A 10,398-nucleotide genomic window follows, 5' to 3' on the forward strand; every position below is an offset into this window, starting at 1 on the left:
ATACAAAATCAAAATCAGGTAATCTGTGCCCAGTGCTAAACATGAAAAAACACAACAAGCACAGAAAGTTAGAGTCCTGTAAGACAGAGAACCTCCAATCAATTCTATTATTGATAAATCTGGGAGATTGGATGCTCTGTAGGTTTCTCAGACACCTACTTACTTGTCCCAATCAATCCTCAATTCCTCTACCAGTTTCAGTGCTTCCCCCTCGGTCTGTACACCTCCCCCAGGGCATACACAAAGGTATTACTGTCTGCAATAACGATGGGAAAAATTCAGTAGAACTTTCACAAGGGAAAATACGTCCTCCTGATAGAGAAAGTCAAAGTTGCTTTAAGAGTGAAGTGTGTTCCAGCAGAACAGTGCCTGAGTATCCTTGGTTCTTCGTAACTGACCAATTGTTTTCAAATGGAACATTATCATGTCAGACCCCAGTCAGAAAGGTTGGGGGATGCATTTCAAAGAGCTGCTCAAGGTCATGGGATGTACAGCTTATGAGGCAAAGTATTGAATGCTCTCAAACTAAGAGTAGTGTTCAAAGCCCTTCTGTCATTCACTCCTTTTATAGGAGGAGCAAGAGTTGTACAGTGCCTATACAGCAGTGGAAGGGTAGAATTCGTAGGTTGTCAGTGGAACTTCCTGTATCAATAATTGCAATCACACTATTTTGGTTTAGGAGGCTCTGGTGTCTCTCTCCTACAGTTGTCGTGGAAATTAAATAGGCTTGTACTGAAAAGTACAAATGCACCGCTCCTTTGCATAACGATTTAGCAAGCACTCGGCGATAAAGAAAGGAACAAACGCACTGGGTCATTTCGATGCCATCTGCCAGGTCTCTCTCCATTGGATATGTATGTGTGTGTGTGTGTAAGAGCAAGTGTATGGGAGAGGTTATGTGTCTCTTCATGGATGAATGATGTGTTTGCTGCTGTGTCTGTGTGTGTGTGTGTGTGTGTATGTATATCTGTGTGTGTGTGTGTGTGTGTGTGTGTGAGTGTGTGTGTGTGGCGTCCTCTGTGTTCTCTGTTCTGATGTGTTCTGTCTGAGGGCAGGGCAGAGCAGGTTTATTTACAGCAAGTGAGCAAAAGGAAGTTACAGGGAGTGGCTTCACAACCACCAATCACAGAAAGTACAATGGGCAGGGCTTATGTACAAACACAGCCATGTGCAGAGAAGAACAGAAATGGCTGCCATCTTATCACTAACAAGTCTTTCAATGACAGTTAAAGCAATAATCACTGTAAATATCGATTATCAGTAAAACCGACACTGGGAGACATAATGACTATTTAAACTAAAGAATATGTCTATCAAAATTTCCACAACAGCTCCTCCTCTTTGTCACATGCTCCCATGTGTCCCTTGATGAATCTTCTTCTTCTTCCGAAAAAACAGAACAGTTCTTCTCACGATAAAAACAATCCATTTCAAAAAGTTTATAAAAAGAAAAAGATAACGGGTAAAAACAATCCATCGAAAGGAAACGACACTTGGGTTCCGTTCTTCGGGAGATGACTTCAGAGGGAGGGCATGAGATGAAGGGATGCGTATACCAGCGGTTGGGCTGGAGTCCTTGGCGTCTGATGCAGGGGCGGAATCTTGGGGCGTCTCGTCTCAGCAATCAGGACGAGGTCATCTGCTCGATCTTTGGTGACTCAGTCGACCAGAAAACAGGACCATATAGGAGGAATAGAAATAAGAACAACATAAGTATACAGTATATACTTCTATTTCCTTCAACCAAGATCCAATGGAGAACAAAAAAATCCCCAGAACCTCCCAAAGCAATAAAAGGATTCCAACCCTCGTTCGCTATAGCTCTGGCTCTGCCTTGCAATGAAGTTACCTTATCCATATGGGCTTGGACCTTATCACTGGTGTTTGCTATACCGGAACAGCAGTCTTCCCCTACAGAAACCCCCCTTGGAAGCTAAAAGAAAATCTAGTACCATTTTCTCCTACAGTAAAAACACCTGGAGTTTCATTGGTGAGATGACTGTCCCACAGGTTGTAGGTCCTACAAATCTAGTTCCAGTGCCAAAACTAAAGTTAAAGCCCAGCCGTGGACTACCTGATTGTATTGACCAGAAAAGAACAGGAGCCAGAGCTAACATTAAAACTATAACTGATGTTACCCTCTAGGAATGTGTCATTAAATTCTGTGGACAAGTGTCTCTTGGTTGTCTTCATGATGATACGAACGTCTGCCATTGCTTGGGTGTAATAGCTAGGTGGGGGTTTGGAGCACACCCAGCCATTAGACCTGTTTGCTGTCTTGGCCAGCTGAAAATGCATTACCCTAGCTAAAACACACTTGCTAAATATGTAAATAAAAATTATACTCCTCATTATCATTCTTGGATGGAGTTGAGCAGCTTTTTGCAGTGGTTGGCATGGATCCAGAACCTCAAGGAAGTCGGCGTTGTCAGCTGAACCTGGAAATTCATCCCGTCCCTTGACGTTTACTCAGTCACCTGCTTGGACAGAATGTACACCGGTTATCGTGTCAGGGTCCGGGAGAGACTCCTGAACCCTATGATGGACCTTTTGGAGCTCCCTTTGCCAAGACTGCACCCACCCCGTCAGCTGAGAATGTAAAAATGACAGCTGCTGAGGAAAGCACAATCCAGGCTCTGGTTGACTCCCAAACAAAACTTTGTAGGGTGATAACCCATTGGACATTCCTGTTGGGGTAAATGGCAATGAGAAAACATTCGAGCCGTGGCTCTTTCTATTCAGCCGTTCAACCTTACCGCTAATCCCTGAAGCGCCGTACATACCTCTGAAAAGATCTGAGCAGTGAAGTGTGATCCGCGATCTGACTCGATCGTTCCAGGCAGCCCCCTTGCGACAAACTATCTCAGACAGGATCTTTTTCGTGGTGGCAGTGGCAATGGCATTGTGCACGGACCAAGCCTCTGGACACCCAGAAAACATATCCGGACAGACCAAGACACGCTCGTTCCCCGGCAAAGTGATATAGTCTATCTGAATGCGCTAAAAGGGATATTCCGGTTTGGGTGGGTGCCTTCTCGGCTGCGGTAGTAAAGCCAGGGCCAATCCAATGCTCCTCCACCTATGCACACATAACCATCTTTGACTGGTGCCCAAGGTAATGAGTCGAGTGGGCCATCATTGGAAAAAGGGATCTGGGTAAACACCATTTACCATCAAGACCCCAGATGTCATCTGGACCCTGTGTAGCCCCCAAAACCATCCATCTCCTCTTTTTCTGCACTTCCGCTTGGGACTGCAGCTTCTTAACACATCAGAGGGGATGGCTAGCATTAGGGTCTCTGTCACCGGGCTCAGAGCACCTTCCTTAGCAGCTCTATCTGCCAAGGCATTTCCATTGGCTTCCATAGTCGTCTCAGAAGTATGAGCCTTTACCTTCAGAATGGTTATCACATGTGGCAAGCAAAAGGCAATGAACAGCTCTATTAACCCCGCACGTTTCACCGACCTCCCCAAACTAGTCAAGAACCCTCTTGCCTTCCAGACAGGACCACAATCATGTGCCAGTCCAAAAAGCTTATCTCAACTCTGTATAGATATTGATCCCCTGATCTCTATGTCTTGCCATCTGGGGTGTAGTACCTGGAACCATTGACAAAAAGGTTAATGGGGGTCTCATTCACTGGACTGACAGCCGCTGATTGCCACTCCATCAAAGAAAGACAATCATGTTGTCCCTACTAAAGTTGGAAATTGATGAGAGAGAGAGAGAAGAGAGAGAGAGAGAGAAAGAGATAGAAAGCGAGATAAAGTTTTGAAAATGACCATTTTTCTGCACGGCCTTCTCCCCCCTTCTCTTCCTCCTTAACAGGAAGAAGAGACGCAGGGTTCCAAAATAGTGCATCGTTTAAGGTTACGAGGACTTTGGGGGTCCTTCAATGTTTGTATTCTCTGAGTGGTTAGATGTTGGGTACCCAGAGAAATGCAATGACCCAAAAAAAAACAAGCTTCTCCTTGCAAAACTGGCCTAGCCTGCAATAGAGAGGTTCAGTCACTGACACTGTCTGGCCTGTGAGACCTACAGTGGGAGTTGTCTTCCCTGGAAGGGGAACCTTGCCTCTAGGTTTTTGAGATCTTAAAACCGTGTTGGCTGCATCGGTGTCAGCGAGGCAAGGGAGGGACTATTTTAATTCCTCTAGGATGTGAGCTGACACCGGTTTATCAACGCCCTATGATAAGTCATAGTCGTTTCTGACCATACCTACCTTTGAATTTTCCGGATCCTCCGGAATAAATTGCCACTTACCCCACGGACCAGCCGGGTTGGTAGGACAATTATGCCTGATGTACCCTGACTTTCCACATCCATAGCAGACCTGTTAAAAGAACTTCTAGTTTGCCACAGTGTTAGAAGGAGAGGGTTCAGCTGTTATGACAGGCTGTTGAGAGATAGAGACACTGTGAGGTGGGAGGGCGTTACCAGTATCAAAGTCTGCACCGTGAACTGAAGAAAACGGAGATTAAAGTGCAGAGACAGGTTCAGTGTCAGCGGATCTGGCTCGTCTTGTTAAAGTTAGCCCAGGAAGAGCTTCCTCCACTTCTCTCACCAGATCGCTGGACTCGGCTATCTCATCAGGCCAAGTGTACATAATGCGGTTCTTCCGGACTGAAACCGCCTCATGCACACCTTGCTGATTGACCATAATAGATCTCTGAAGCCACAATTGCGCTACACTTAGCATCTCTGTTGCCTGGAGCCTAGTTCTGAATTCAATAATGAACTCCTCCCATCTCCAGACATAAAAACACCTTCCAAAAAGGGATGTACCAACTGTTTCCCTTGGTTATTCCCCTTCCTGAGGGGTCTCATGGCCCGAGCCCCAAACTCAGACTTCATGTACCGCGAAACTGTTTGGCTAGCCTGGGGGACCTGTGTTACCCCCCATTGCATGGATAAACTATTAACCATGCCAATTCGAATCGCTTCCTTTGCACCTGGTTTAGGAGCAACACTGTCAGGTGCCAACTTTGACAGTGTTGGCCTGCTTCCGGACTCACGCGCCGGTCAGCTAGAAGACGTCAACCCGGTAGCTTCATACGGCTATACAGCTCATCAACCCCCACACGTTCCCCAACTTTCGGTTATGTTACACGGCCAAATGTGAGGCGGGTTTCAGTATCTACTCCTCACACGTTGAAGGCTGAAACAAGCGTGTCGCAATCACCCGTTTCACGTAGACGGCTCAAAGTACACACGTTCGTTTCGACCTAACCCGTGCAGCCAAACAACCCCGAAAGTACAATGAAAGTCCTCCCTATACAAACCTTGGCTTCAGTCTATTCCTTGATGTTGCATTGAAAATTTAAATTAAGATGCCGGTTACTGGTTGCACACTGGAAAGTATAACTTCTCTACCTAAAATCCAACCTGCAGTACCGAAAACTACCTCTGTGAGAAACCAACGCTCAGTACAAAACAACCCTGAAAAACTGAATCCAATATCAGTCACTCCACAATGTACTCTTATCATTGGAAAAAACTTAGTTACAACAAAAATGAGACAAAATACACCACAAAAACAGCTTAACCAAAAACTTACAAAACAAAAAAATAGTTACCCCTGAAAACAGACACAAAAACACAAAAAACAAAAACTGATGGGTTGGATATGTATATATCTGTGCTAAATATGAACAAAAAGATGAACAAAGCTAGCTAGAAAAACATCTGCCTAGATGCCAGATTTCAATTAAAATGAAAAAACATTACTTTTAAACTGAAATAAAGTGCAAAAATAACATCACAAAGTTGCCGTTTAAAACTACCAAAAAAGAGAAAAATGTTTTAAAGCTCAAAATAGCATTTCAGCCACATGGGTCTCAACTCCATTTAACAAAATGGTAATGAGGATTCCAAACAGAGTGGCTGCCACACAAAGGAAATGACATCATAACCACATGTTACAAAATGGCTGCCATCCGAGCACATGGTCCACACAAAACAAAGAGTTTGACACACATACACACTCACACACACACACACACACACACACACACACACACACACACACTGACACACACAGACACACACTGACACACAGACACACAGACACAGCAGCTCACACATCATTCATCCATGAAAAGACACATAAACTCTCACACACAAACACTTGCTCTTACTACACACATGCACACACATACATATCCAATGGAGAGAGACCTGGCAGATGGCATCGAAATGACCCAGCGCATTTGTTCCTTTCTTTGTCGCCGAGCAATTGGTAAATCGTTATGCAAAGGAGCGGTGCATTTGTACTTTTCAGTACAAGCCCTTTTAATTTCCACGACACAGTCGAGCATTGAGTCACCAATGCCTCTGCCAGTTATGATGGATCTGCTCTCTTATGGCCAGTTTTTCCATCCAGCTCCAAGAGACTACTTTTGATGGCATAGGCGTTAAGAGGCAGAGGCTACCAAGTCAAGGGTGCTCAGTGCAGGTAGTGACTACCTTGTGTCAAGCCAGGAAGGTCTCCATGAATAATACCAGAGAATATGGGTAAATTATGCAGATCTCACATAGCAAAAGCCTGGAGTCCTTTATCACCTAAACCAACCAAGGCTCTGCAGTTCTTACAATTGGGACTGAACAGGGGCCTAGGTTCAAATATGTTCAAAGTTCAGCCTTGTCTGCACTTACAGGAGTTTAAGGAGTCCTTAACCCTTTAGTGATGCAATTCTTAAAAAGCTTGCATGAGGTTATAGACCTGCCAGAAAAAATCATTGTTCCCTTTGTGGGACTTGCTTATGGTCCTCAGCTCTATCAGGGCCTCAATTCTATCCTACAGAATTGGCTGCACTCTACAATCTAACCCTGAAGACCATATTTCTGGTTGCTACAACCTCTGTAAAAAAGGGTGTCAGAGCCGCAGGCTTTGTACTCAAGGAACCTCACCTAACGTTCTACCCGGACCCAATAGTCCTAAAACCCCAGACTGTATTTACAAATTTATTTGGCATAGAGGGGGGAGCCGGTTGGCCCGCTCCACTATGTACAGATCTAAGTGGAAGGGGGGATTGGGAGTCCCCCACTTCCTGCGATACTACAGGGCGGCCCAGCTGGGACAATTATATCAGGTTTTTTCTACCGTCAATAGGCCGCATTGGGTGGATCTGGAGGCACAGGCCTGTCGGCCCGTGCCTTTGGATCTTCTGCTGTGGCTTCCCACCAGGGAACGGAGGGCAGTGTTGTGCCCTGCTTTGTCCCATTCATTGAGACTATGGGACGTAGCATCTAAGATATATCTTCTTCGGTCCCCTCACACGCCGGTGGCTCCCCTCTTTAATAACCCTCACTTCCCCCCAGGGCTCAATTCCAGTGGTGGATCGACAAGGGACTTTATAGAATAGGTCATTTCATAGACCACAAGGGGGTATGGCCTTCTACCTATTTCAGAGAGACACTAAAGATGCCTCCTGGGGAGTCTTATCGCCTCCTCCAAATTACCCATTTCCTTCGGACCCTCAAGGATGACCACACTAACATCACGACTAGAACTCTATACGAGAATAGATGCATGGGAAGGTCTGAGATGAGGGGGGAAATCACGGAACTGTACTGACTATTTACCAGCCCGACTACTAAACCTTTGTAACGCTCATGCGTTTTTTGTTAGTGAATGGATTTGCAGCTGCAGAATTGTTACACTCAGTAGTCGTGTAGAGATTCTGTTGAACAACATATCCAACTCTCAGGACTTCATCACCGTGCACAGCCTGGTTATGCAATATACATACACTCTATATGATGTTCCTGGAGTGATAGAATATATGATAGTATACAGGTGAGAGACAGGCGATAGTATGGTGAGCACTCAGTAATACTATTCAAGAGAGTGGTAGGTGATGGTAGTATGCAGATAGGTTCTAACAATCATGTATAGAAGATAGAGTAACCCAGTGCAAAGATAGTTGATGGTAGTCCCAAGAGCTCACAATCTATGCAGATGATAGGAGTAGCTTAGATAGAGATAGTCTTGATATATGCAGTAGATGATAGTGAAGTAAAGTTAGTAAGGGATCCCCTGTGGGGTACTTATCACTAGATAGTTAGCAGTAGCAAAGTCCAGTAGTAAGGAGTGATCCGGTAGCGAGATACGGGATCCGTAGCGAGGTTCCGGTTCAGTTCAGGTAAAGGGTATAGCTGGAAGCTCCGGCAGCACAAGACAAGGTAAGCATCAAGGCACATTGAACGAACACATGTGAGTGAAAGCTGGTGGTTTAAATAGCTGTTCAGTCCGGCGCCTCATGATGATGTCAGCACTCTTAAAGGGAAACACACCTATATGTGCTTCATCTACCTAGGTAGATGGAACGCACCCAGAAATGATGTGATAGGAAGGCACTGAGAGTTCCAGGATCTTACAACCTTCCTATCAGCTGGCATGGGAGACTGATTTGGGGGAAACTATTGACGAGGAGGATTGGGACAGGTGGTCGACCAATGTGCACAGGGGTATACTCAACACCACTTTAGTTGAGGCGAACTATAAGGTGCCATTCCGGTGGTACTTGGTGCCAACAAGACTAGCTAAAATGTTTCCGAGCACTCCCCCCCTATGTTTCCGACACTGTGGGCAGCACAGGGATATGTACCATATGTGGTGGAGCTGTCCGAAGGTTCGGAGATACTGGATTCGGGTGATTAACCCGATACACTCGGCGACGGGCCAGAGGATTGCTAGGGACGCCAAGACGGTGCTGTTTTCGGATTTGCCAGTTGAGATACCCAAACATATCTGTTGCCTTATATTTTTTATTCTCCTGGCGGCAAAAATTGCTATAGCGCGTGCTTGGAAGACACCTGGACTCAATATATTGCAGGTGAAACATAAAATGTCGTGGATTATGCTTAATAAAAAGTTGGCTAGCATTCGTTTAGATAGGCAACATAGATTTGACCACGTGTGGAACCCCTGGGATTGCGTATTGGCAGGCTCCGTAGTTGCGGTCGGATGGAAAGGGGTCCGGCGCGGGAGGACGTTTGTTTACATTAATTTGTTTTTGTTTCTGTCTTTTTATTTTTCTTATGTTCTTTTTTCTTCCTTTTCTTTCTCTGCCCATCGTGGTGTGGACTATTTTCCTTTTCTTTTTTCTTGTCTTTCTTTTCTTTGTTTTCTTGCTCTCTTGGGGGTCTGGCTGCAGGAGAGACGCTATCTGCTTTGGTTGCGGAGCTCTAGTTTAGGTTCCCAAATATGGGTCTGGGTTGGTATATTATAGGATATTAGATGGAGCCCATTGGTTTCTTCTTTGTTTCTACATAACCCATGTACACTGATTATGTTTGAATGCTAGTTCTTCCTTTTGAAGTACCTCAGTTTTGGGACTTGGTATACCATAATGTCAAATATCTTAATATTGTTTGCTTTGTTGCCGATAATATCATGGTTTATATACTGACACGCACTGTTGTGGTGCGTGGTACTTTTCTGTATGCTACCCCTTTTCTATGTTTTACTATTTTGCTGTTCTGTTAAAACTCAATAAAAACTATTGAATACTAAAACCCCAGACTGCTTTTTATCCATGGGTTATCTTTCTCCTTCCACTTATAATAGGAAGTCAATTTACCGTCTTTCTTGGTTAAGTGAGAGAACCACACCCCCTGGATGTTGATCTAACTCTGATGACCTGCTTGGCAGCTACCTTTACATTCAGGAAAGATAAAATCTGTGCTTGGTTCTGGCATGGCTTAAGTCAGGGTAAGTCAGCATCAATATATAGACCATCCTGTTCTGGAGGGCTTAAGAGCACATTCAGCCAGGGCTGTGCCAGCTCTGTAAACAGAGCAGTGCCGAGTGTCTCCTGAGGCTATTTGCAAGTCAGCACTATTGTCCTCCTAGGACACCTTCATTACACTTCATTAGGTAAACCTGGCTCACTACAGTAAAATTTGGCTACTGACCATTCCAAAATTTTTCTTGCACCCTCCCGTATGGTGAGTAATGCCCCGTACACACGTGCAGATTATCTGAAGACTTTTGTCTGCAGACTTACCTTTTCTATGTAGTGCAAGGGCCTGCCGGATTGCATACAAATTGAAAGTGTTTAGGTTTGACCTCATATTATATGGTTTTGGTAAGTCTGCAGACAAAAGTCTTCAGATAATCTGCACGTGTGTACGGGGCATTAGTTACCATTGTTTCCGCCAGGAAAACTGAAAATGGTATACTAACCTTTCCATAATTTTCCTTTCCTGCTGCATCTTCATGGCAGCATACAGATTCTCACTCAAATGGTGAGATTTATGCCCCGTACACACGTGCAGATTATCTGAAGACTTTTGTCTTCAGATTTACCTTTTCTATGTAGTGCAAGGGCCTGCCGGATTGCATACAAATTGAAAGTGTTTAGGTTTGACCTCCTATTATATGGTTTTGGTAA

This window comes from Pelophylax lessonae (assembly GCF_965119305.1).
Source record: "Pelophylax lessonae genome assembly, chromosome: 2".
Classification (NCBI taxonomy): Eukaryota; Metazoa; Chordata; class Amphibia; order Anura; family Ranidae; genus Pelophylax; species Pelophylax lessonae.